A 23,921-nucleotide genomic window follows, 5' to 3' on the forward strand; every position below is an offset into this window, starting at 1 on the left:
CCAATGCACAGCCTGGCTGTGTTCTCTACTCTTGATCTGGCTGATATTGCCGTTGTTCATTAGTTGTTTATTGCAGGTGGAGGGACATTTCCCTAGTTCTCTTGGCACCTTCCTGCAGAAAGACTGCAGTGAGTGCCCGAGAATCCACAAAGTGCCCTGAGGTGGTGATGTTTTGGGAAAGGAAATTAAGAGCCAGCACCTCTCCGTGCCTGCCTGTGTCAGACGATTACAGAGAAGAAGAATGACAAGAGAAAATGAAAAGGAAATGGGCTGACAGCCTGCAGAGTGGTATTTCAACTCCAACACAAAACATTCCCTAGTAATTATAGAATAACCTTCATTTAAATGCAAATCAGCCTGTAATTAAGATAAGGGATCTACCATTTGCCAGCATTTTTTTGTTGTTTCTTTTTATTTTTTAAATTTTTGGGGTGACAATTATGGTTTCTCAGGCATTCCTCTGTTTTATTGATGCATAGTCATTATGTTTATGGATTATGTTGTGAGTGCAATATTTGGATAACTGCAGAACATAAATTAGTGTCACTTACTTTCAGCTGCCCCCAGCAAAAGAAAAAAAAATGCGCACAGCGCGTAATGTTGACATAAGCAAAACTTCCTAAGTGACATGGCTCTGGACGACATCAAATAATGTGCCGTCCCAGATCACCAGGAGCCTGAGACAAATGCACTGAGTCCAGAATTACTGGGGGAAACAAACAGCTTTCCTGATGACTTCTAGCAGAGTCGCTGAGCCCTTGCAAAACACCTGCAGTTGAACCAAGTGCTTTTCCTTGGCAGAAAATGGGCAGAATGAAGATAGCATTTTTAGACATCACAATAGGATCCCCAAAAGGAAAAGATGATGACATGACTGTGGTCTGCATGTTAGTTTGTGACACAGGAAGGTAACCTCTTTTGCTAGGTTAACATTGACCACCTCACTGTCAGCTGCTGTTAACTGTGGTTGACTTGTACTCTGGATTAGAGAAAGTCAGATCCCTGGGGTAGACTAAACACAAAAGGGCTATTTGCAAGGTAAGCATTAATTCATTCAATAAATACACATATACATATACATATATATACACACACACACACACACATATTCACATCTATCTTTATCTGTCTATGTAATCTATCTAATCTCTCCCTCTCTCTCTCTCTCTCTGTCTCTGAGCATCAACAAGTGCCAGAACTGTTCTAGATGCTTGGGTGTATAGCAGTGAACCCTTTTTAGGCATAAACCTAAAACAAACCCACACAGCACATGCTGCGGACCTCTTCCACAGCCACACCTGGCTGTGATTCCAGGAACCTCACCCTGAGGCCTGGTCCGGCCACCTCTACCAGTCCCTGCTGCCACTACCAGTCCCTTTTCTGAACTTATTGACATAGCTTGGAATGAAAGCTTTCTTTTCAGCCAGAAAGCATTGAAAACAGGGGGTTTCAGAGCAGCTGAAAGGTCCAGCAAGTTCAGTGTGTTCTTTTAATTAGCAAGGGGATTGCATTAATAGTTCATTAGCCATCACTTAATTAAAAAAACCTTTTTCCCCTTAAGGCCGGGCATGGTGGCTCACGCCTGTAATCCCAGCACTTTGGGAGGCCAAGGCGGGTGGATCATGAGGTCAGGAGATAGAGACCATCCTGGCTAAGGCGGTGAAACCCCTTCTCTACTAAAAATACAAAAATTTAGCCAGGCGTGGTGGCAGGCGCCTGTAGTCCCAGCTGCTCCAGAGGCTGAGGCAGGAGAATGGCGTGAACCCGGGAGACAGAGCTTGCAGTGAGCAGAGATCGCGCCACTGCACTCCAGCCTGGGCTACAGAGTGAGACTCCGTCTCAAAACAAAAACAAAAACAAAAACAAACAAAAACACCTTTTCCCCCTTAAAATGTACAGAACCCAAACTAGGACTTCCCAAGGCATTGTTCTTTTCCATTGGTTTGTTAGGCCGTCTGTGTGCCATCCTACATCCTTCAGGAGAAAGGCAGCTGCCTCCTTGATTTTTTGTTTGTTTTGTGTTTTTAATGAAAAAAGCTCTGAAAGGATACAATGTATGTCTGGGATTCTTTGCTGAATTGGAGAGTTTGGGACAATTAGCTGGGTAAAGAGAGGACAGACGAGTTCAGATGGCAAATCTGACAAGCCTGACACTCCTCACGTGGGGTTGTCACCCCCCATTCTCCCTTGTCCTCTGCCACCTTCCCTCAACACCAAGAGGATTTCCCCCCAAAAAAAAATTAACACACCTTGCCTGAAAGGTGGTTCCATAGCTTTCCTTGGACTCTTTATCTCTATCAAGTGTTATCTGTTTATCTGGCTATAGATGTTTCCTAGGGAACCTCAGATGCCCTTGATAGAGTTTACACACTGCTACCGAAGACTGAAATGTGTTTGATGGATTAACTGGGGAACTTACAAAACTTTAATGTCTTTTTTTTAAGTGTCTAACTTTGTATCCTCTGGGGTGATTGTTAACTTTAAAAGCCATTTCAAGGTTCAATAAAACTAATGGAGGTGAGATGGGCTGAGTAGAGCATTCCGATTCCTATTCTCACCATTCTTTATCATCCACATGATGAGCTTGCTGGCAACTCTGCAGTCTCCATGCATAATGTAAACTCATCCTTCATTTTAACTCAAATGACACCTCCTCCGTGGAGCCTTCTCTAACATCCCCTGAGAATACTAGAATTAATTAGATATTCTGTGAGAATAAGACATCATTCCCCCACCACCCAATGCTATTTGAATACTCCATGTTTCTTGGGGTAGAAAATTGATCTTAAAATTGTTGAAATTTATTATTTGGGGAATCATATGCTGCTTCTACATTCTAAGGAGAAAGCTCAGGTTTGTTCTGTGCCATTCCTTTGTCCTAGAAAGGGTCACCTTTTTGAGCATTGCTTTTGTGCAGCTTTGAGGCAGATAGCATCCATCATTTTTAAGAATTCTTAAACTTAGGGGAAATAATCTAAATTCAGATACTTCAGACTTACGTGTTAGATATTCTGTTTAATAATTAAATAAGGCTGTCTTCATATATGTATTTGGAGAGGATGTCATGAATTAGCAAGTTTTTTATTCCTCTGCTTGTGGCCAGAGAGTTGGGATGAGTTACCTGAATAAGAGGGAAGGAAAACAATTGGAAATGGCTCCTGTCCTGGTGGTCAGTGAGCCTGGGTCACCCCGCAAGCGGTTGAAAAATAGGGATGACTATTTGGGCCACTTTGGAGAGATTGGCCACTGGATTCTGGGAAAGTTACTTATCATAGTCTAATTTTAATTTCCCCTTTAATTCTTGTAGCTTCTTTTTCCCTAAACTTCAGTCAAGTCTTTAAAATATTACAGTTCGGTATTAGCTGTGCTTAGAGCCATAAATGGAGATATTTATATCTGCACTTTGAGAGAAAGAACACAGAGGAGCGTCAAAGCAGTGTTGATAGCATCTATGAGAAATCTGAGGTAACGGACAAAGAAACCTGAAGCAATGACTTGGAGAAAAAGCTGCTGAACAACAATGAAGATGGATTTGTGCAAGGTTGCAGTACTCCTGCTTGAGGAAGGGACTAGACTGCTTGCAGTTATGCAGATGAGGGCTCAGTACAATAATTTGGTTCTATAATTTATATCCACATGAGTGATAAGCCCCACCTGCCTTTGGAGTTTGGGGAGAGAATTTACTCATTCCTTCTGTTCTCTGGCTTCTAACCAGTTAAGTGTGGATCCAAGGATCCTCATGAAGATAGAAATATAGCATTTGCTTTATTACTGGCAAATCTAGTTTGGAGTATACAGGAGAATTCTGTTCTTTTAAACCTTGGGACCTGCAGGATTCTGGCAAGGACTATTAAGTTGCAGCAGGATGAAGTAGAAATGAATATAAAACCATTCTCAGGTATCTGCAATAGACACTGTCTTAGTTTATTTCCTCACTACCTAATCGCTCTTAGTAGGCTCCACCTCCCAGTATTGTTGCATTGGTGATTAGGTTTCCAACACATGAATTTGGGGAGACGCATACAAATCATAGCAGATACTGATACTATAGTTGAGGTTTGTTACATACATTCAAATTGAGCATTTACATATATATATCTCCTTATATTTTGCTAGCAGAGTAAGTTCACAAATCTCCTAAATTTCCTCCTTGGATTCCTTAGGGGTCCGTGGACCCCAGATTAAGAAACCCTTCCCTGGGAAGAAGTTTAATAGAAGGAAAAACATCAACAAGCATTATTTTAGGGACTACCTCTCCAGGCGCATCTCCCTGGAAGACGAAAGTTGACCAAGGTTGGGAGGGCATCTTCCTGGCCCCAAAGACCCTGCTGTATGCCTTACTGTGCTCCAGCTCTGCCCTGACTTGAGCTCTTTTGCTCCCTTCACCGGCTCACCAAGGCCTTAGTGGCCTCCCACCGCCTGCCCCATTCTGAATTTCACATTGTTCTTAAGTGAGAAAAGCTCATTAAATTTCCCCTCACTCTCTTCTGAAGGGAAAGCAAAACAAACACAACAAAAAATGACAGATATCTTTCCAGACGCCTACAGATTTATCTCTTTCTTGGACATTTTATTTTCACTGTTGACAGCAGTCAGGAAACTTGGTCAGCATTCCTTCATGGATGGTTCGTTAGGGATGGGGAAGAAACATCCATGACAGTCACCATCCTAACCCATTGTGTGTTGCTGTGAAAACCACAGAGCAAAGAACATGGTCAGGAAAGCGCATAGTTGTTAGTGTGGGCTTCCTAATGACCTTCCTGACAAATGCAGTGGGAAAAAAGCCTTCTCTGCCACTTTGTTGCCACGTTTGTCTAATTACCTGTATTTGAACAGGTCAGAGACTGTGAATGTCATCCTGAACCATTTAGCTGAGTACCTACTATGTGCAGGGCGCTGTATAGGGTGCTGTGCTGATTGCAAAGAAGAATTAAATGATAAACGACAGTAAGCATCAGTCTATAGACCCTTCAGAGGATGGAGGAATACAGGTATCATGATGGTTAATTGTATGTGTCAACTTGGCTGGCTGATTGTGCCTAGATATGTGGTTAACTATTATTCTGGATGTTTCTGTGAGAGTGTTTCTGGATGTGATTGACATTTAAATTGGTGAACATTAATTAAAGCAGATTGCCCTTTATGATGTGAATGGGTCTTATCCAGTCATTTAATGCCTAGAAGGATCAAAAGGCTGACCTTCCCTGAGCAGGGGAGACCCAGACAGCAGACAGCCTTTGGACTTGACCTATAACATCAGCTCCTCTCTAGGTCTCCAGCCTGATGGCCCACCCTACAGATTTTGAACTTTGCTGCCTTCATAATTTTGTGAGCCAGTTTCTTAAAATAAATCTTTCTTTATTTGTATAGCACATTCTATTGGTTCTGTTTCCCTGGGGAGCCTTGACTAATACAGATATCTCTACATCTTGCTCTTCCATCTGTTTTGTTACTTTTAGAGCATCCTTCCCCCATGAAATTGTCTATGTTCAGACTCTCCTATAGCAGCATTGTTCCCTATTTCCTTAGAGGCTTGGTGGAGAAATTCATCTATATGTTTAATAGCAGCCTTGGATTTCTGCAAAGAGAGTTCAAGCCTGCGGAAATAGTCTTTGACTTAAAGAAAATGATAAGCAAAATGAAAATGATTATAAAATATGTAAAGATTGGCCAGGCACGGTGGTTCACACCTATAATCCCAGCACTTTGGGAGGCCGAGGCGGGCAGATCACGAGGTCAAGAGATAGAGACCATCCTGGCCAACATGGTGACATTCCATCTCTACTAAAAATACAAAAATTAGCTGGCTGGGCATGGTGGCATGTACCTGTAGTCCCAGCTACTTGGGAGGCTGAGGCAAGAGAATTGCTTGAACTTGGGAGGCAGAGGTTGCAGTGAGCTGAGATCGCGCTATTGCACTCCAGCCTGGTGACAGAGTGAGACTCCATCTCAAAAACAAAAACAAAAACACTCCAGCCTGGCAACAGAGCAAGAGTCTGTCTCAAAGAAAAAAAAGGAAAAAAAAAAAAAAAAGAATATGTAAAGATTTTCTTTCCTACTCACATAATTGGGGTAAAGAGTGATTTTCTCATCTGATAGTACAATTATTATAATCCATGGCTACAGAGAAGGGGCTAACTCCCCCATGTCTAATTCAGGATTGGAAAAATTTGGGCCAACTCACAAATGGGATTTGGTTCTGATGGTTTCCTGCTGCTCCTACTCTGTATGTTCTCTTCAGGGGTGATCATCCTAATCCATGACTTCAATGACCAATGCCATACTGATGATGCTTAGGGCCCTGACAAGCTCTGGACTCCTGTATTAGTCCATTTTCACACTGATGATAAAGACATACCAGAGACTGGGTAATTTACAAGGAAAAAGAGGTTTAATGGACTCACAGTTCCACATGGCTGCTAAGGACTCACAATCATGGTGGAAGGTGAAAGGCGTGTCTCACATGGTGGCGGACAAGAGAAGAGAGCTTGTGCAGGGAATCTCCCCTTTTGAAAACCATCAGATCTCGCGATACTTATTCCCTATCATGAGAACAGCATGGGAACGACCTGCCCCCATGATTCAATTACCTCCCATCAGGTCCCTCTCACAACAAGTGGGAATTGTGGGAGCTACAATTCAAGATGACAGTTGGGTGGGGACACAGCCAAACTATATCAGCCCCAGACCCATGTTTCTTCTGTATCTTTACATCTCCTCTTGGAAGTCTCATAGGCCTCTTTATGCTAACATGTTCAAATCTAAGTACATCTTCTTTCCTACAAATTCCAGATTCTGTCTCCTTCTTATGTCCTCTGTCTCAAAGTGCTCTGCTTACCCAACTGTGTAAACCAGAAACCTGGGTTCATTAACATAGTTCAAATTTCCCTCTTTGGCTTATTTTCTTCCACTTGTTTTAGTGCAGTTTTTTCATCTGCTCAGGACTGGATTATTACAACATCCCTTTCTCTCCTTCACTTACCTTCATACGGCTGACCGCATGACCTTTCCAGTGTCCACATTGTTGTTCACCCATTTAAAATCCTATAATGACTTTCTTTCAGTTTTAAGATAATGTTCAAACTTCACAGCATGGTCTATTATTTATGTATTGTTGCCTAACATATAACCCTAAAACCTAGCAGTTTAAAGCCCAAACATGGTCTCTCAGCATCAAGAATTTGGGAGCAAGCTTGTAGTCAAGCTGTCAGCTGGGGCGGCCATCTCTGAGTGCTTGACTGACTGGGGGATCTGCTTCCAAGCTTACTCACAAGATTATCGGCAGGGGTCTTCAGTTTCTTACTCATCTTGGACATGACCTGCCATCACTTCTGCTGTGTGCTCTTGGTCATACAGACCAACCTTGGTAGAATGCAGGAGGGGACAACATCACTGTCTGAATACCAGGATCACTGTGGATAGGGCCATTTTGGAGACTATCTTAGCTTCCTTTTCTATTGCACTGCCATATCAACCTCCGTCATAACTATTAACTTCTTCCTTGTGCTCTGGATTTTAGCTATACTAAACTTCTAATGCATTGTGTTTTCAAAATTCGTTGTCACCACTTGCTGTTTTCTCTTCCTGAAAAATCCTTTCTGTTCAATTTTTTTTTTTGCCTGGATAACTCTGTTTTGCCTTCTATGACCCTTAACTGCCAAAAGATCTCCCCTGACATCCCTTGACTCCAACTTTAGGTCTTTCTCTATGCTTTCATAGTGCTCCAACTCACCTCCATCGTGCCACTCTACATTTTTTTGTAATTATTGGTTTATGAGTCTCCTATACTCTAGTGTGATGCCCCTGAGTTGAGAGATAGTGGATTATTTGTCATCCATTTTATTCCCAATATCAAAGTGCTGGAACACAATAGGAGTTTAATAAATGTGTGATGAATGAGTGAATAAATGAATGCCGAGTTTACTGCAGAATATGAATTTTAGGGAGGAAAGAACACAAGCTCTTCTGTCAAATTTTATTATGTCTTACAATTTTGTGGGTCAGGATTATGGGAAGCCTTCTCCTAGCAATTCTTTTGCTCCATGTGGCATTAAGTAAAGTCACTCAGCAGTATTTGACTAGTTCGGAAAGTAAAAGATGTCCTCATTCATGACTGGCGCCTGGTTAACCATGCCTAAAAGGTTAGGTTCAGCTGGGAGTACCCGTTGGGGGCTCAACAGAATGGCAGCTCAGGGTAGTCTGATTTCTTGGATGGCTGTTAAGAGCTCTCAGAGATAGTGTTTCAAGAGAGCAAGTCAGAAACTTCAAGGCTCCTTCTGGCCTAGCTTGGGAAGCATCACTTATACTGCATTTTATAAGTTCCAGCAAGTCACAGAGCCATCCAGTATCCAATGACAGGAGACTACGAGGCCATGAGTAGCAGGTGGCACAGCTCATTGGGAAGCCAACTTTGGACACTAGCTCCCACAACTGTAATCAGCTATTGTCATGTTTAGCCTATGCTAACTTTCTCTACTATTTTTCTGAATGTGAAAATTTCCAATGTTTCCATCTTGTCTTTGTGAATAAAAAGGAGGAATATGGCTCTACTACTGTACGTTGAGGCAGATGAGCAGCTGAATGAAAATTATATCCATAGGGTGTTTTACATAAGTAGATGTCAAAGTTAAAGGAAGTCTATACAGGCATGATAGAGGGCTTTGTTCTTTAATTGCAACCTTTTCAATGGATAATTTGATAAAGATTCTCAACTGCAGTGGAATCTCTTTTCTAAGGGCATTTTAGAGGTGTGTAGGATGATTTTCCATTGTCACAATGTCAATCAGATGTTGTTCATTAATATTTAATTCCATCCTGCAATATGAGGGACAGTCCCACACAACAAAGAATTTTCCTGTCTAAAATTTCATTAGCACTCTTGTTGAGAAACACTGAATACATAAAGATATGCCTCTCATATTTGCGGATGTCACAACCTATTATAATTATGATATGAGAGAACTGACTCAATAGCTGATTATGTGGAAAAAATAGAGATTTTAGTTGGATGCAAGAGCCAACATCATGATGTGTCTGCCAAAAATTGCTGCTATCTTAAGCTATATTAATAGAAATTTCAGTCCAGAACACAGAAAGCTATATTAATAGAAATTCCAGTTCACTCTATACTGGTCAAAGAGCTCTTGAAGTTTGATGGTCATTTCTGGGCACCTGGTTTTAAAAGTGGCGTAGATAAATCAAAGAATGGCCAAAAGGAGGACAGAAAGTCTGGAAGCCATGCCTTACGAGTGGGGAAACATGAAAGCGATCTTCGAATATTTGAAACGTTGTGTGAAAGAAGGATTGGGCACATCCTTTGAGATTCCAGAAAGCAAAATTAGGTTAAATGAAGAAAGATTTTTTAACCACTAAAACAGTTTTTCAAAAAATGTAGTGTTCTGCCTTGTGTGATAATTATCCGTGCCTTGAAGGGTCCCTGCTGAGAGTGGACAGCCATGGGCCAAGGGGTGGTTTTAAATTAACTGAGTATTATGAAGAGAACACCTATATGAAGTGGTACCCTTCAGTTACTTTTCATTGTTGTGATTATTTTATGTTTAATGGACCCGTATTTATAAAATACTGTGGACACCACCTCTCCATGCTTCTAAAATAATGCCTCAGCTCTTAATACCTTTCTCTAGCTTCATACCCCTAAAGAAATCCCTTAAGCTAGCTAAGATTTCATTTCTTCAATCACAAAATAGGAAATTATAGTGCATGACGTATTTGTTTAACAGGATAGCTATGATCATCAAGTTACCCAATAGTTTTAAACTGTAAAGTATAAAACAAAGAAATTATTTTTTTCATCAAAGTTGTGGACTGTCAATATGCATTCCTATAACTGTCTTATGCCTAAGAGAAATGTTTTAAAATTATTTTTAAAGCCTATTCTAATGACTTGTCATTGTTTTCCAGCTTTGTGATAAGGTGTGAAGGTCTCTAATAGCTGTCAACAGTGTGTCACAGGGAGTCATTTAATTAGCACTTACTGTTCTCTTATTGGTTGGCTTTTATTTGGTCCAATACAAAGTCCAACTTTTAAACCAAGGGAGGAGACAAGAAAGGGTGAAGCAGAGATAAGCTTTTACTTAAAAAATGTTTATTTGGGGGAAAACATTATCATCATTATCTTTAGAAACACATTATATTACTAAGTGTGTATTGGCATCTACTGTCTTACTTTAAGATGGTTCCAGTTTTTGAAATAGCCCAAATCCCCCAGATTGTTACCAGAAATTATCAAAAGGAGAAGAAACACATTCACTTCAGCTGATTTTTGTGGTTGTTTATTGGAGATCCAAGGTAGTCAAATTAGCCTCAAGAAGCCCTCCTGAAATCTAAGAAGGAAAACCAAATTACTGTTCATTTAATGTTTAATTAAATTTATTACAGCTAGTAGGCTAGTTTTAGGCTGAATTTACGGTAGACTAATGTTAGAATTTTATGCATTCTATGTACACTTGATAGCACATTGGGGTCTATTGTATAATCAACATGTACAATACACTTATGCCCATTTTATATGAGTTGGAACACACTTTTACTATTTTAAATGATCATAGAAGTTTATAGTTATATTTCTCCCCTTAAATTGTTAGTGATGTCTATAATTTATTTGATGCCACATTCTTGATATGGAACACAATTCCGAATTAGCAATCTTCCTACAGGGAAAATTCTACTTGGTTCATAACGATGCATTTTAGTATGAGATTTCTAGGAATGCAGTTACAAAACGAGGCAACCGTATGCATTTTCACTAGAGGTAAATGGCTGTTTTTGTTTTTTTTTAAACTATTTTAACTAAATATAAAGATGATAGTTCTTCACATGGAACTGCAAATAAGTGAAAGTAAATACTGATTTCTCCTGACGTTGCGAGCGTTGGTCTTCAGTGCACTTCCATTTAGAGTCATTCTTTCCTTTACCCCCTGCAAGTGTTTCTACATCAAAAAACAGAGCGGAAAGGAATTTTCGAAAACATCTTGTCCTAGTCTGACCCTGCACGTATAAAAATGCTGAAGTTGGGGTGTCACAAGTGACTTGCCTCGACCTGTGGGGCTGGGAAAGGCGGGAGCCAGGCTTGATTTCAGACCTGAATTCAAACCCAGGACGATTTTTCCTATCCACATTTCTCCTTACTATTGTGGTGAAACTTGAGGAAGCAAGCAGGAGGCAGCATATGTTATTCCATACTAAGTCCCTGCTGTAGAAATGCCCCTCCCTACGCCCGTCCTCCTCTCCAGGTGTTCTGATGATAATCAATAGTGTTCCAGTCACATTGGGCAATGTCTGGGAAGTTCTAAAGCTCTGCCTAGAAAAGGAAAATGCCATTTGAGTAGCCAGAACAAAATAAATTTGACAGATTCCCTTACCTCTAAGGTACGCTCCTTGTGATAATTACCCCTTTATTCTCTCTGACCCTTCAGGGCCCAAGGCCTCCCATGCCCGGATTAACTGGTTACTATATACTTATTTATGTTCCATCAGCCAATATCCTTCAGCAAGAGTAGCTGCAACCTTGATTTGTTTTCTCCTTTTACAGCGATGTCGCTGGAAGAGGTGGATGGAACATTTAATTTGGCATTAAATTCGATGCTAGTGCATCGTCCCCTATGGCAAAAGTGGTGTGGACGGTTTGCATTTATGATTTTGCTCAGTTCAACTCATTTTTCTGCCCAGGGAAAGTTTTTGCTCAAGCTTTTCGTGCTTCTATTGCAGTTTTATTTCTCATTTCTTAGAGATGATTTCGTAGAGGTAAGCAGTCTGCTTTCCCTTTGTATTCAGACTACCATTTTCCATTTAGAAGTGTTGGCAACACCCTTGCTTCTGTGTGTATGTGCAAAAGAAATAGAATGTTTGAATTTCGAGTGGAGTTCTCTTGTCAGGGGATGTGATCTGTGTCAGAGGCAGGCATGACGGGGATACCTTGTATCTGTGAGCTTTTGCCATCCAATGTGCCTGGGAGGGAAAGAGATTCCTCTCAGCTCTTCCTGTCGTGTTTCATTCCCTCCTCTGATTTCAAAGTGGATGTTGCAGTGGAGGGTCTATGGTCAGCAGGATTCACAAGCGACTTGTTCTGTGCTTTCCAGTGATCACCGATGGGATGAGTTGCCTCAAGGCTTCGCTGGATAGCTGCCGGCCCCGAGACCTGCCGACAGTCTCCTTCTTCTCAAGACCCCACAACACTCCAAATTGCTGCTTTCTCTGCTGAGAAATGCTCTTTGCTCTCTATTTCCTCTTACAGTGGCCCTTTGTCCTCAGCACTCGGCTCAAATTCCTTTCTTCACAAACAATAAAAAGGTATGCCCTCAATTTCTCCCTCCCACCCAAGCATTGACCACATTAGCCCTGTCATCTTTTTTTCTTGGCCTTTGTCTACTCTTGTTTCCCAGCACGTCCTTGGTCAGGAGCAGTGTGTGTGTGTGTGTGTGTGCGTGTGTGTGTGTGTGTGTGTAAAGTGAACTGCAGAGGAAGAAAACAAAGAAGGTGCAACGGCGAAAGACTGCAGGGGCAAGCGAGGCTTCTGGAGGGAACTCGGGCGTCACTGCCACTCTCTTACCTCGTCCAGGGTTTCTTGATCACTGATGAAACCAAGTTGATATTGGCAGTTTTGAAGAAGCCTTTGTTCTTCACGTATGTGAGAGAAAAGGACTAAAAAGGAAAGAAAAACCACAATTGAAGCTGCTAATCCTGAACAGGGCCCGAGGCTGTGGAAGACAAAAAGCATTGTGCAAAATAAATTGCAAAAGAGAAACAAGAAAATACACAGTGGTTTCCTATGCCTGGCCTATTTCTACAATTCTTCTGTTAATGAATATTCGTTTTCACCTGTAGTTCAGCACACTGTTAGAGGAAGAATCAGTCCTCTAACCACACATAGGCTTTCCCATGCTGGAACATTCCAGTCTCGTATCACTGGGACAGAACCCCCAAGAGCCACAGGGCGAGACACGACAAGTCCTTCCAGTGTCGATCGCTAGATGGAGCCCGTGCTATGCACAAATCCAGCCCCAAGGGTCCTGGGGTAGCTGGTGAAACCATTAGCTGGAGGGCAGCAATTTTAAAGGGTGGTACTTGATTAAGAGAATCCATTTCTCCTCCAGTTAGGCCAGAAGCCCAATTGCTCTTGCAGGTGCTTAAAAATTTTCAGTATGTGGATTCACGTTATTTTCTCTCTCTCTCTCTCTCTCTCTCTCTCTACCTTGATCAACTATCGCAAGACTGGATGAGCTCCACTGGCAGCGTCGGTCCCTCCAGGCATCTCGGCAGTAGCTGGAAGCCCCACATTTGGGGTGAGACTCTCTGGCTTCACTCACATGCTGCTTCAATATAATTAGCTGTCTAACTGCTCACCCACACTGAGCCCATATGTGTGTTACTAATTATGATTTATTTAAAAACTCTCTGTTTGCCATTCTTTGTTCTCTATTTCCTCTTTATTGAAGGGCCGAGGGAGGGATTTGATTTGGAAACTGTTCTGAATGGTGGGTTTTACTTTCCTTTGCATTTTCTGGACTTTTCCTTCTAGTTTCAAAATCTAGGCAGCTTCTGGACCTAACTCTCAGCATGCTGACCTGCTGCTTGCTACCTCTCCCTCCAGCAACGAAAGGTACCAGGACAGGTGTGGTCACAGCATTTAGAAGGAAGTAGCTATTACAAAAAGGGCCACTTCAACATGTCTGCTGCTCCCAAGTCTGTATTTCCAACACAGACATTATACCCAAGCTTCAAACCCATATATACCATTGCTTACTGGACATCTCCACCTAATTGTACACAGGCAGTTCCAACTCAGTGTGTGCAAAACTGGACCCCAAGTCTTAGCCCCAAACTTGTTCTCCTGCTGTACCTCATCTTGTCCAGAGTAGAAACCCCAGATCCTCAAGTCCTCCCTCTCTCTCTCTCTCCATCTTTACCTTCATGTTTGATGGATTTCACTCCCTCCCAGCTCTCTTCCTGTCATGCTTTCTGTTTCCAGTGCTGCTGTTTAAACCAAACCCTCCCATTCCTGCCTACAGCGTGGCAAGGGGCTCCCCTGACCTTCCTCTGTCCAGTCCTGAAACTCACACTCCATCCACACCATGGCCAAGCTCATCTTCCCAGTACACCATAGGCTCAAGTTCTTCACCTGTTTAAAACCATCAAAGACCCCTCACAGGCCTTAGCAGACCTTTCCTGAGAGCACGCTGTCCCTGGCAGGACCCTCATCTCTGGAGGCTGCTCCCACCCCACCCGGTCGCTGCAGCTCCCTCAGGTCACGTTGCCGTGTGGCTGCAGCCCTGGAAGGGACTTTCTCTCCCTCCTTGCCTGGGTGGGCCCCGTTTACTTCACCCCTCAGCTTGAGCCGAGCCCGATCCCCACAGGTGCATGTTGTCTCCTCCTTTGTGTCGCTGCAGTCCCAGAGCGTGTTTCTGCCAGGACTGTTGTCACAAGTCCTTGCAGTTGCCTCTGCTTGCTTGCCTTCCCCTAGAGACCACAAACTCCACGAGGCCAGCACTATGCCACGTGACCCACAGGTATCTGCACAGAGTGCCTAAAACAGCACCTACTAGTAGCTCCAGAAACACTTAGTGAATGAACAGAAGCCACTACTAGCATCAGCGCTGGAGTGGGGTGGTGCTCATCAATGGCCAGCTGGACTGACTGGTGTTTGCATGTTTAATTATGTGTGTGTGTGTAAGAAAGAGAGAGGGGGAGGGAGAGAGAAACAGAGAGAACAGGACTATTTCTGGGGCTCACAGCAGGTCCTCACTTCTCTCCCTTTTAGTTAATTATTATCTAAATGAAGACCTGCAGGGCACATGGCATTTTGCTTGCAGCCTGAGGGAGGCTACCTACAAAGTGAAATATTCATAAAGTATACAGATGTCATACACTACAAATTCATGCCTGAAGGTGAGAAGAACATTTGAGAAAGAGACACCAGAGAAAGCAAAGGACTGCTAATGAGAGACTTGTGATCAGGAGCCCTGGATTCCAGACAGACCTTAACTAGTCACCCTCCTGGGACAAGGAGGGGCAGAGGAAACAGAGATGCCCTGGAAGGTCCCTTTGAGCTCTGAAGCTGTTGACGTTGAGACTGGAATGTGGGTGCAGTACTTTGCGAGTGTGGCAGATATGGGGAAGTGCTGCTCAAGGCCGTGGAACTGGCTGCCCAGCTGAGGGGTGTCCCCTCAACAGTCAGCCCCTCCAGGGTTTGTCTCAACTGCAGCTCACATCTGGTGACCGAGCTGGGTGGAGGTTCAGAGGTCCAGCCTCCTCAGCTTGACAGGAGACAATGCTGATGGGCAGTGGTCACTCCAGGGCTCCCGCTGGCTGGCTGAGGCTTATTCAGGTCAACATCACAGTTGAGCTTCTCCCTCTTCACAATGATTTCTCTGCCCTTGTTTCTGGCAGCATTGGTCTCTGATTGCATATTATGTTATGCCCCACTGCATCTCAGGGTCTGGTGTAGACAACTGAACCTCTGAAGGTGCCAACCTACGATAGTACTAAGATATGGCCTGAAATGCGGCTTTGAAGCTGGATCACTTCCTGACTGGCCAGAGGACTCCTTCACCAGAGGTAGGTGAGCAATAGGAAGTTTCTGGCACAAAGTGGGGGTCCAGTACTTAAAACTCACTGGTGGTGTACTGGCACAAGGAAAGGCACTCATGGGCATGATATATCAGGCGTTTGAAAGATATGGAGAAAACAGTATAAGGAAAATGAGGGTTATTGATGCACTACAGAGTGAAACTAACCAGTGGTGAGTAAGAAGCAATTGAAAGCCTGGTGTGAAAGCCAGAGGATGTCTTTGGTTGCAGACAAAGAAACTCGAACACTCAGGTGGGCTGAGAAAGCTGAGCACTAAGCCTAGGACATATCAAGCAAAGTCACTGAGCTTCAGTTGCCTGGTTAACCACCCAACAAAGGCAGGTCTGTTATGCAATAGACAAGGTCTTGATAGTAACACTTGGGATCCAGGCTGACTGGTCAGGGGCCTGAAGTGACAGAGATTGAAAAACTGCGGACTAGGAGGTCAAGGGTAGTGGCATGTGGATGGGCATGTGCAAGGCACCATGTTGAAGATCTTCATGTCATTCCTTAATGCTCACCAGATACCATCCTCCAGGGAAAGGACACTCAAAAACCATCAAAACAAAAGAAGCCAGGGAGTTGATATTAGCCATAAGCGTCTGAATGACATGGCCATGGTGGCAGAGGTGGAGGTCCTGCCTGGGTCAAACAACATGGGCTCCCACTCACCAAGACTGATTCCTGCTACTGCTATGTTCAACCTGCCAGCAACAGAGACTAATGCTGAGACTCCGAAATGGCATATCATGAGGCAAGATACCTCAAGGAGACCAACTGAACACTTGAAGGCAAGTTGGCTACATTAGGCCCTTTCCATCCGGACAGAGCCCAGGTTTTCTTTCCAGAGAAATAGACACGTTTTAGACCTGGGTTTGCCTTTCTGACTGTCAGGTCTCAGCCAGCAGTGCTATCACAGAGCATATGGGGAGTTTAATTTGCTAATTCTGACTCCCACATATCATTGTGCCAGAGCAGGGAGCCCAGTTTAAAGTAGTGGAGGTACAGGAGTGGTGCCATGACCATGGGATCCATCAGACACAGCTCATGCCACACTACCCAGGTTCTGCTGAATTCATAGAGCACTGGGGCTTGCTAACAGCATCAATAGAGTATTAGTATGAAGGCAATATCATGCAAGGATGGGGTGCTGTCCTCGAAGATGCAGTATACTCACTGAACTGAAAACCTTTACATGGAACTTTATCCTCAATAGAAGACAAACACATGAGTCCAGGAACCAAGGGGTAGAAGCAGGAATGACCCCACTAGGACATCCCTAATGGCCCTCTGGGGAATACTGCACAACTCTGGGCCCTACAGAGTTAGAGCTCCTGGTCCCTCTAAAGGTTACACTCACCAGGGAACACAGCCAGATTTCCATTGAAGTGTAAGCCATGCCTGTTGGCATTTCGGGAATATTGTGTTTTTGGATCAATGGACAAGAAGAGGAGTCACAGCTTGGCATCATCAGGAGTGGGTAGAGCTGTCTAACCCAATGGGGCCAGGGAACGATGCCAGTGGGCATTTCTTGGTACTGCCTTGTCTAACTGTGACTATAAATGGATAGGCCCAGCACCCCAGCCCCAGGAATGACATGGTGAGCAGAGGCCCAGGCCCCTCCTCTTGGATTAGAGTCAGTTTGCTAGATAAGCCATTGTGGCCAGCAGAGAGGTGCTAGCTGAGGGTGAGGGTCACCTAGACATGGCTGTGGAGGGTGGAGACGAACAGCATCAATTACAGCTCCAGGACTAACAGGCTGTGGCTTGTGCCAGCAGCTTCCCTGTCCTAAGTTTCCCCTCTGGAAGGATGACCCACCAAAATTCTGGAGGAGTTACTCCCCGAACGTACATGGAGAAATGGATCCAAGTGGCAAAGTGGTAGACTGTGGAAGACATGGGGGTGTGTCACTCGGATCCTCTCAGGGATCCTGCCCAGATGTGGTGCAGGCATCTTCCCATTCTCAGGTCCTCAGCGCCTACCTCTGTGGAAGGAGTGGCCTCACCTGAGGTGACGCCATCCTTTCGGAGGCAGCCTATGTTTGGTGGCTGGGCAAAGTGGGCATATAAATGCCTTATATTGGCCATTGTGCTCAACGCGAGGAAACTTTGTCAGACACTACTCGCTGAGAGTTCCCTGCCACACGGCACCTCCTCTTCCCTCTGCCCAGGCCTGCCTGCTCCCCTTTCTCTCCTAGTTGTTGATTCCTAATGGACACCTTGCATACCACGCTCTCCTCACAGTCTGCATCCACACAACTCAACCTACAGCACTGTCCACTAGCAAGAACCTTTCTGCCTCTGGCTAGGACAGATTATTATTATTTTTTAAAGTTCAATAGCTTTAAGATTACAAATGATTTTTGGTAACCTGGATGAATTGTATAGTGGTGAATTCTGGGATTTTAGTGTACCCACCACCTGAGTAGTGTACATTGTACCTAATAGGTAGTTTTTCATCCCTCACACCTCTTCCCCCTCTCCCCTTCTGAGTATCCAATGTCTATTATACCACTCTGTATGCCTTTGCATACTCATAGCTTAGCTCCCACTTATAAGTAAGAATGTGTGGTATTTAGCTTTCCATTCCTGAGTTACTTCACTTAGAATAATGGCCGCCAGTTCCATCCAAGTTGCTGCAGAAGAGTTATTTCTTTTTTTATGGCTGAGTAGTATTCCGTGATGCATGCACGTGCGTGCGCGCGCGCACACACACACACACACACACACACACCATGTTCTTTATTCTCTCATCAGTTGATGGGCACTTATGTTGATTCCATATCATTGCAACTGTGAATTGTCCTACAATAAGCAATGACTTCTTTTCTTGTAAGTAGGTAACTAGCAGTGAAATTTCTAGATAGAATGATAGATCTATTGTTAGTTCTTTGAGAAATCAAGATGCTTCTTGGTTCTTATGTTAAGAGCCTATTGGTCAGTGCTGAGGTTGTGGAGTTGAGGGCAGCCTAAATTCTCCTTGGTAGACCTCTTCTCTAGCTCCTGCTTAGTTCTGAAACACAATGCATAGAGGGCCAGAGTGGAAAGCATTCTATCTTTAGTTTCAAAGTGAAAATCTCCTATTAATCTTGACCACACATCTGACTCTTGGCTACAAATCCATTTCTTCTCATACATTCATATGGTCCTTTCAGGGAATTGAAATTCAATTTAGTGAAGGAAGCTTTGATCTAGTGTTCCCGTGATTGGAGCAAAAATAGGAGAAAAATTTCTGTTCAAGACCAGGTGGCGCAACTTGGTTGGAAGAAAAGGGTGAATCAAGATAAATGTACATGTTTGAAAATAACAGCTCTGAGAGAACAACAGCAATAGTAATAGCCGACCCAGCAAATGTGATGTCCAGATCCATTTGGCCACTCTGTCGCCCCCTCCCTGCAGCCTTAGCCACTTTCCCCAGGAAGCTTCCTGGGGCTGGGTCTGACAGAGCAGCCATGTAAGGGCCCTGGCTTCTCAGAGAAGCATGGTCACAGTACTCAGAAGGACCAAGAAGTAGGGCTCTGTGAGGTGAACTATGACCATTAGAAACGGGAGATGCAAAGGAGGCAGGAGATACACTGCTGTCTTTTCCTTCCTAAGGGATTCTTCTTAGATGCAGTAGTTCTGTGTGGCCTCTCTGGAGAGGACTTGTGGAATGAACAACCAGCAGAGTTTTCTTGTGAAGCTGTGGCCATCCTGTTATCACAGGATTTTGGACCTTTCCCTCCTTCCTTGTTTCCCTTCCTTTCCACCTCATTCTTGTTTCCTGGGATTTCACCTACCTCCTTCCCCTTATTAAGGGTTATCACATGAGCTCTGCCTCAGTTTTCCAGGGAACCTAGGCTAAGGAAATAATAAATACTGAGTTTTGCTAAGTGCCAGGCATCCTTCTTAGTGTGATATGGGTATTAAATCATTTATTCTCCACAGTAACACCATGAAGTAGGTACTATTATAGTCTCCACCTTACAGATGAAGTGAAATAGACAGTGTAGATGACTTTCCCGAGGTCACTATGCTAGGAAGTCTTAGACACAAAACTCAGATCAGATATTCTGGCTCCTGAATCTGTGCTCCTGCATTCCGAAGAATGGCCATTGTCAGAGCATCCGCTAAAATTTCCATGTTTGCAACACCACATGGACTGGCAGCTCAGAGAACTTTGCTGATGAATAAAGGAGAAGTGTTACTCCTTTGTGAAATGAGACTCTTAACATGCTCTGCATTGAAAGACCATTTGTTGAGTATCCATTGTTGCAGACTGGATTCTGAAAATGAATCTATTTACAGATTTTTGTTGTTGTTGTTCTTACAGTTTGATTGTTGACTGTCAGTTCTGACTGTTGATGAAGGCCCCCAGAGAGCACGGGCCTTTCTCTTTCCTATCTTAAATGCACAATGTTACACCAGATGTTGATAAGCTCTATGATCTACTAATGTTCTAGCTCAAAACATCAAAAAGAAGCTTATGGCTGGGTGTGTGGCCTTGAGTGAAATCTGGGGAGAAAGGTGAACCAGGAGAGAAAATATTCTACCAGCTAGCCTCCTAGAAATGCAAGCCTTCCTCACCATGGGTCTATGAACACCTGATATCCTATTCCTGTAAGGATCCACAGGCACACTGGAAGTCCATGAAGAGCCTAAAATCTATTAAAATGTTGTGAGTAGGTCAGTATCTGCACTTCCTTTTCAGTCAGGGGAAGACATATAGATTACATCATATTCTTGAAACTATTACTATTATGGATAGAAAACTAAAATTTGAGGCTTGGCGTTATTTTTTTCTGGTGGCCTTGTGTAAGTCATTTAACAAGCAGGATCTCAGTTTCCTCATATGGAAATAGAACATGGTACTTTCCAATGGCCAAGGTTGTTGTGAAGATCAGATGAGATGAAAAATGCCAGTAGAGGAATGGTGTAATCTCCAAAGTATCTTACCAATGTGGGCTAGATGAACATTGTCATTCCCCATCTTCTGAGCCTGAGACCATAAGATACAGAAGGAAGACTCTGACAGTGACTAAGTACATATGTCTTAGGTTTGGTTCATCCAGATGTGGATCTTGGGAAGAGGATTTGAAGGTGAGTAGTTTATTTGGGGTGTGATGTCAGGATGAATTGGTAGAGGAGTGTTTGGGTGAGAGGGGAAGGAAGGAAGGAAGCCTATCAGCATGTGATCATAAGCAGGTTGCTTCTGTGAGCAACTAGGACTCAGTCCCAGAGTATAGAAAATGCCTTTCAGTTGTCTGACTTGAGGGCCAAGCACGCACCTGCAGCCAGAGAAGCTTTCAGGCAAAGAGTCACAGGTGCTTGCACTAGGAGGCCATCTGCATGTACTAGGGTGGCAAGTGCCAAGAGGAAGCATGGGTGGGACATTGACAGCCAACCGTGTCTGCTACAGCGAATTGTAAGCTAGATACGGTCATGTGCATTATCTATATTAACTTCTAAGTCAGTGGTTCCCAAACATAGCTTCTCACCAGAATTGCCAGGCAAGTGTAAAAAATGTCAGACTTTGAGACCCATATTTAGGAAATTTTAAATTCAGAATGTCTAGGGCAAGGTCTAAGAATTGACTTTTTTTTTTCAAAGGCTCTATAGGTAATGCTGATTACCAGTCAGTTTGGGGGAAACATGATACTTAAACCATTCAATGCAGGCATTTAAGAAAACTGACCTTGGTGTGTTCAGTATTTTATGCAGTTACATCTCTATTGAGGTGGAAGCAAGATTCCTACCCAGTGCTCATCCCTTTACTTCAAGGTCACGCTGCCTCTTCAGGGACCTGTTTCTCTTGCAGAGGCCAGGACCACATCTCTTAAACCCCAAGGGAAAGGGTGGGATGCCTGCATTATGAAGTGTGGAGCCCTGAGCCTGCTCCTGCCAGTCATATGGACTGCCTACCTATAGAAGGAGGCTTCTCAGCGGTCTTTCAACACACTCCTTTTCCACCTTGTTCTTTGCAGTGGCCAGATTCTTACCATGCCGTGCCTGGATCATTGAAACTTCCTGCTCGTCCACCTTCCTGCCTTAGTCCTCACTTCCTCTAGTCCCATGTCTCACTGCAACACACCCTGCATCACCACCCTCTTTCTCAGATGGACAGGGCTCCCCACTCCTGATCTGTAAAATGGAGTCAAAAGCTCTTGGCGGTGTATAAAGTCCTGCACGACCCAGTTTCATTCTGTATTGTATCTCTTGTAGGATATATTAGTCAGCCTACAGGGAGGAGAACAGGAACCTCTCTATGTATTTGAACAGAGAAAATATGGAACCAATGAGCCTGGTGTTGCAAGACTGAAAATATGAAAAGGGGACACCAAGGTATACAAAGGTTTAACCATAGAAGGAGCTATTGATCCTAAAGCTGGAGGGTCAAAAAGCAGAGATTGGAATTATTACAACCTAGAAGCTTAGGGAGCGGTGGAGATGTGGCTGAGATTTCCGAGGAGGGAGAAGTGCTAGACAGCTGCTAGTACCTCAGTGACTCGGAGGAGGATTCTCTCAGGGGAGGTTCTCATACCTCTAAGGAGAAGAGGGGTTACTCAACTTCTGCTGGGATTCAGAAGTTTGGAGAAAGCCCCTTGTGGAACTGGGCTTAGACCTCTAATCAGAGGGAGCCCCCCTGCCAGGGCTTGCACTTGTATGAGAGGCCCCGTAAGGCTGGGAGTCCAGGATCCTAGAGGCTGGGACACTTGCAGCTGCCAGGATGAATACTGGGGCAATGCTGATGGGAAGCACGGCCAGCAGGTAGGGGCTCCCTCTCTAGAGCCAGCTTCTTGTGGGTCCTAACCTGCAGCCAGCTCCAAAGGAGGCCCCAGCCCTAGCACCACACAGCTGGGTAGAGAAGGGCAATGAGGAGCTGAGGGGACAACACCTTAATAACTGGCACAACACCTGCAGTGTTAGAGTCACCAAAGATGCTTGGCCCTTATGCATCTCAACTCTTTGGCGAAGGCTATCCTCTCTCTTTAGAATTTTCTTCCCATCCAAAGGTTGTTTGGCTCCCGTCAGCACTCAAATGTCTCCTCCTGTGAAGCCTTCCAGGTCTGCCCCTATTTCTAAATCCCCAAGCCAGAAAAACACCCTTTTCGTATCTAGTTTCTCCTGGCGTTCATGCAATGATCACATTTTAAAATAATTACTTGCTTCAGGTCTGTATCTTCTATTTGACCGTGAACTTGTCAAGAGAAAGATGTTGCTTTATTTATCTTGATGTCTTCAATAGTTCAGTAAGTGTGTATCAAACAGCAAAAGCCCAGATGTCTGAATGAAGCCAGAATGCAGGGGGCAGGTGCAGATTGCCTGCCTGCAGAGCACAAAGCCCAGAGGAGTCCACAGCTCCAGGAGAGGTTGGTGGGAGGCTGCCCTCCCTCCCTTTCAATCATAATAGAAAAACAGGGAAACAAAGACATAAAACAAACATTGTTTCTGGGAATGTTTTAGAATGTAGAAATAGCATTAGATTTCTAACTTCATATACTTTTGGCCAAAGGGAAGTCGAGAATTGGACTCAAACACCTCTTGCATGTGAAGCCTTCCAGGGACCATTCAGCACAACTTACTTCCCCATTTCTCCCACTTTTCCACCCTTCTCTTATTTCTGCAGAGCCTTGGCTGCTTACCCCTATCAATTACTTCCTGCTGAGGTCTTCAGTAATATTGGTATGAGGTTCTGAAGAGTATTTTGATGGGAATTCCCAATGGCTGGCAGTCCTTCTAGAATCTGAGGTCTGTATCGCTAATGGTGCAATTTTAGACATTTTTTTTTTTTTTTTACAAGGGGCTGTGAGTGAAGGTATTTTTGGAAAACTTCATATTCCTACTCGTGTTCTTAAAAACTCGTTTAAATTCTGATCCAGCACATGCTTATCCAGCATTAGTATATTCTAAGAATTCTATTAAGCACTTTGGCATGCATTGTATCATCCAATTCAATCTTTGCAGCAGCTCTGAGGTGGGTATTATTATCCTGTATTTATACCTCAGGAAGCTGGGAGCAGAGAGATCAAATGACATGCTATAAGTGACAGGACCAGCATCCGAAACCAGATCTACTGACTCCATGCTCACGGTTCTTTTCTTGTAAATTCTGCTTATAGGCAGGCTCAGCTCCAGACTGGATTTGGTCTCCCAGAGAGTCTGAGATTTGAAGGTATCATGGTGAAAGAGAATTTTGTCTCAGTGTCCAGAAATAGACCATGATAGAGAAAGAAAGGCTAAGTCCTGTGTAAAAGTCCCTTACTTATCCAGAGGGCAAAGACTTTTGGGTACATATTTCTCCACGACATTAGCCCCAGGTGGTGCATGAGTCTCCTACTCTGATGAGGAAATTAACTG

The 23,921-nt window shown here is 43.8% G+C and overlaps 1 long non-coding RNA gene across 1 annotated transcript in view; it reads left to right on the forward strand.

Annotated features, from left to right (window-relative positions):
* Positions 1–13,288, forward strand: part of LOC131384649 (uncharacterized) — a 102,200-nt gene extending 88,912 nt beyond the window's left edge. Inside the window, exons 2-3 of the long non-coding RNA XR_009215710.1 lie at positions 12,099–12,309; positions 13,230–13,288. This is a non-coding gene — a long non-coding RNA (uncharacterized LOC131384649). The remainder of the gene's footprint in view (positions 1–12,098; positions 12,310–13,229) is intronic.
* Positions 13,289–23,921: the final 10,633 nt, after the last annotated feature.

The sequence above is a fragment of the Hylobates moloch genome, unplaced genomic scaffold, assembly GCF_009828535.3.
Source record: "Hylobates moloch isolate HMO894 unplaced genomic scaffold, HMol_V3 SCAFFOLD_11, whole genome shotgun sequence".
NCBI lineage: Eukaryota > Metazoa > Chordata > Mammalia > Primates > Hylobatidae > Hylobates > Hylobates moloch.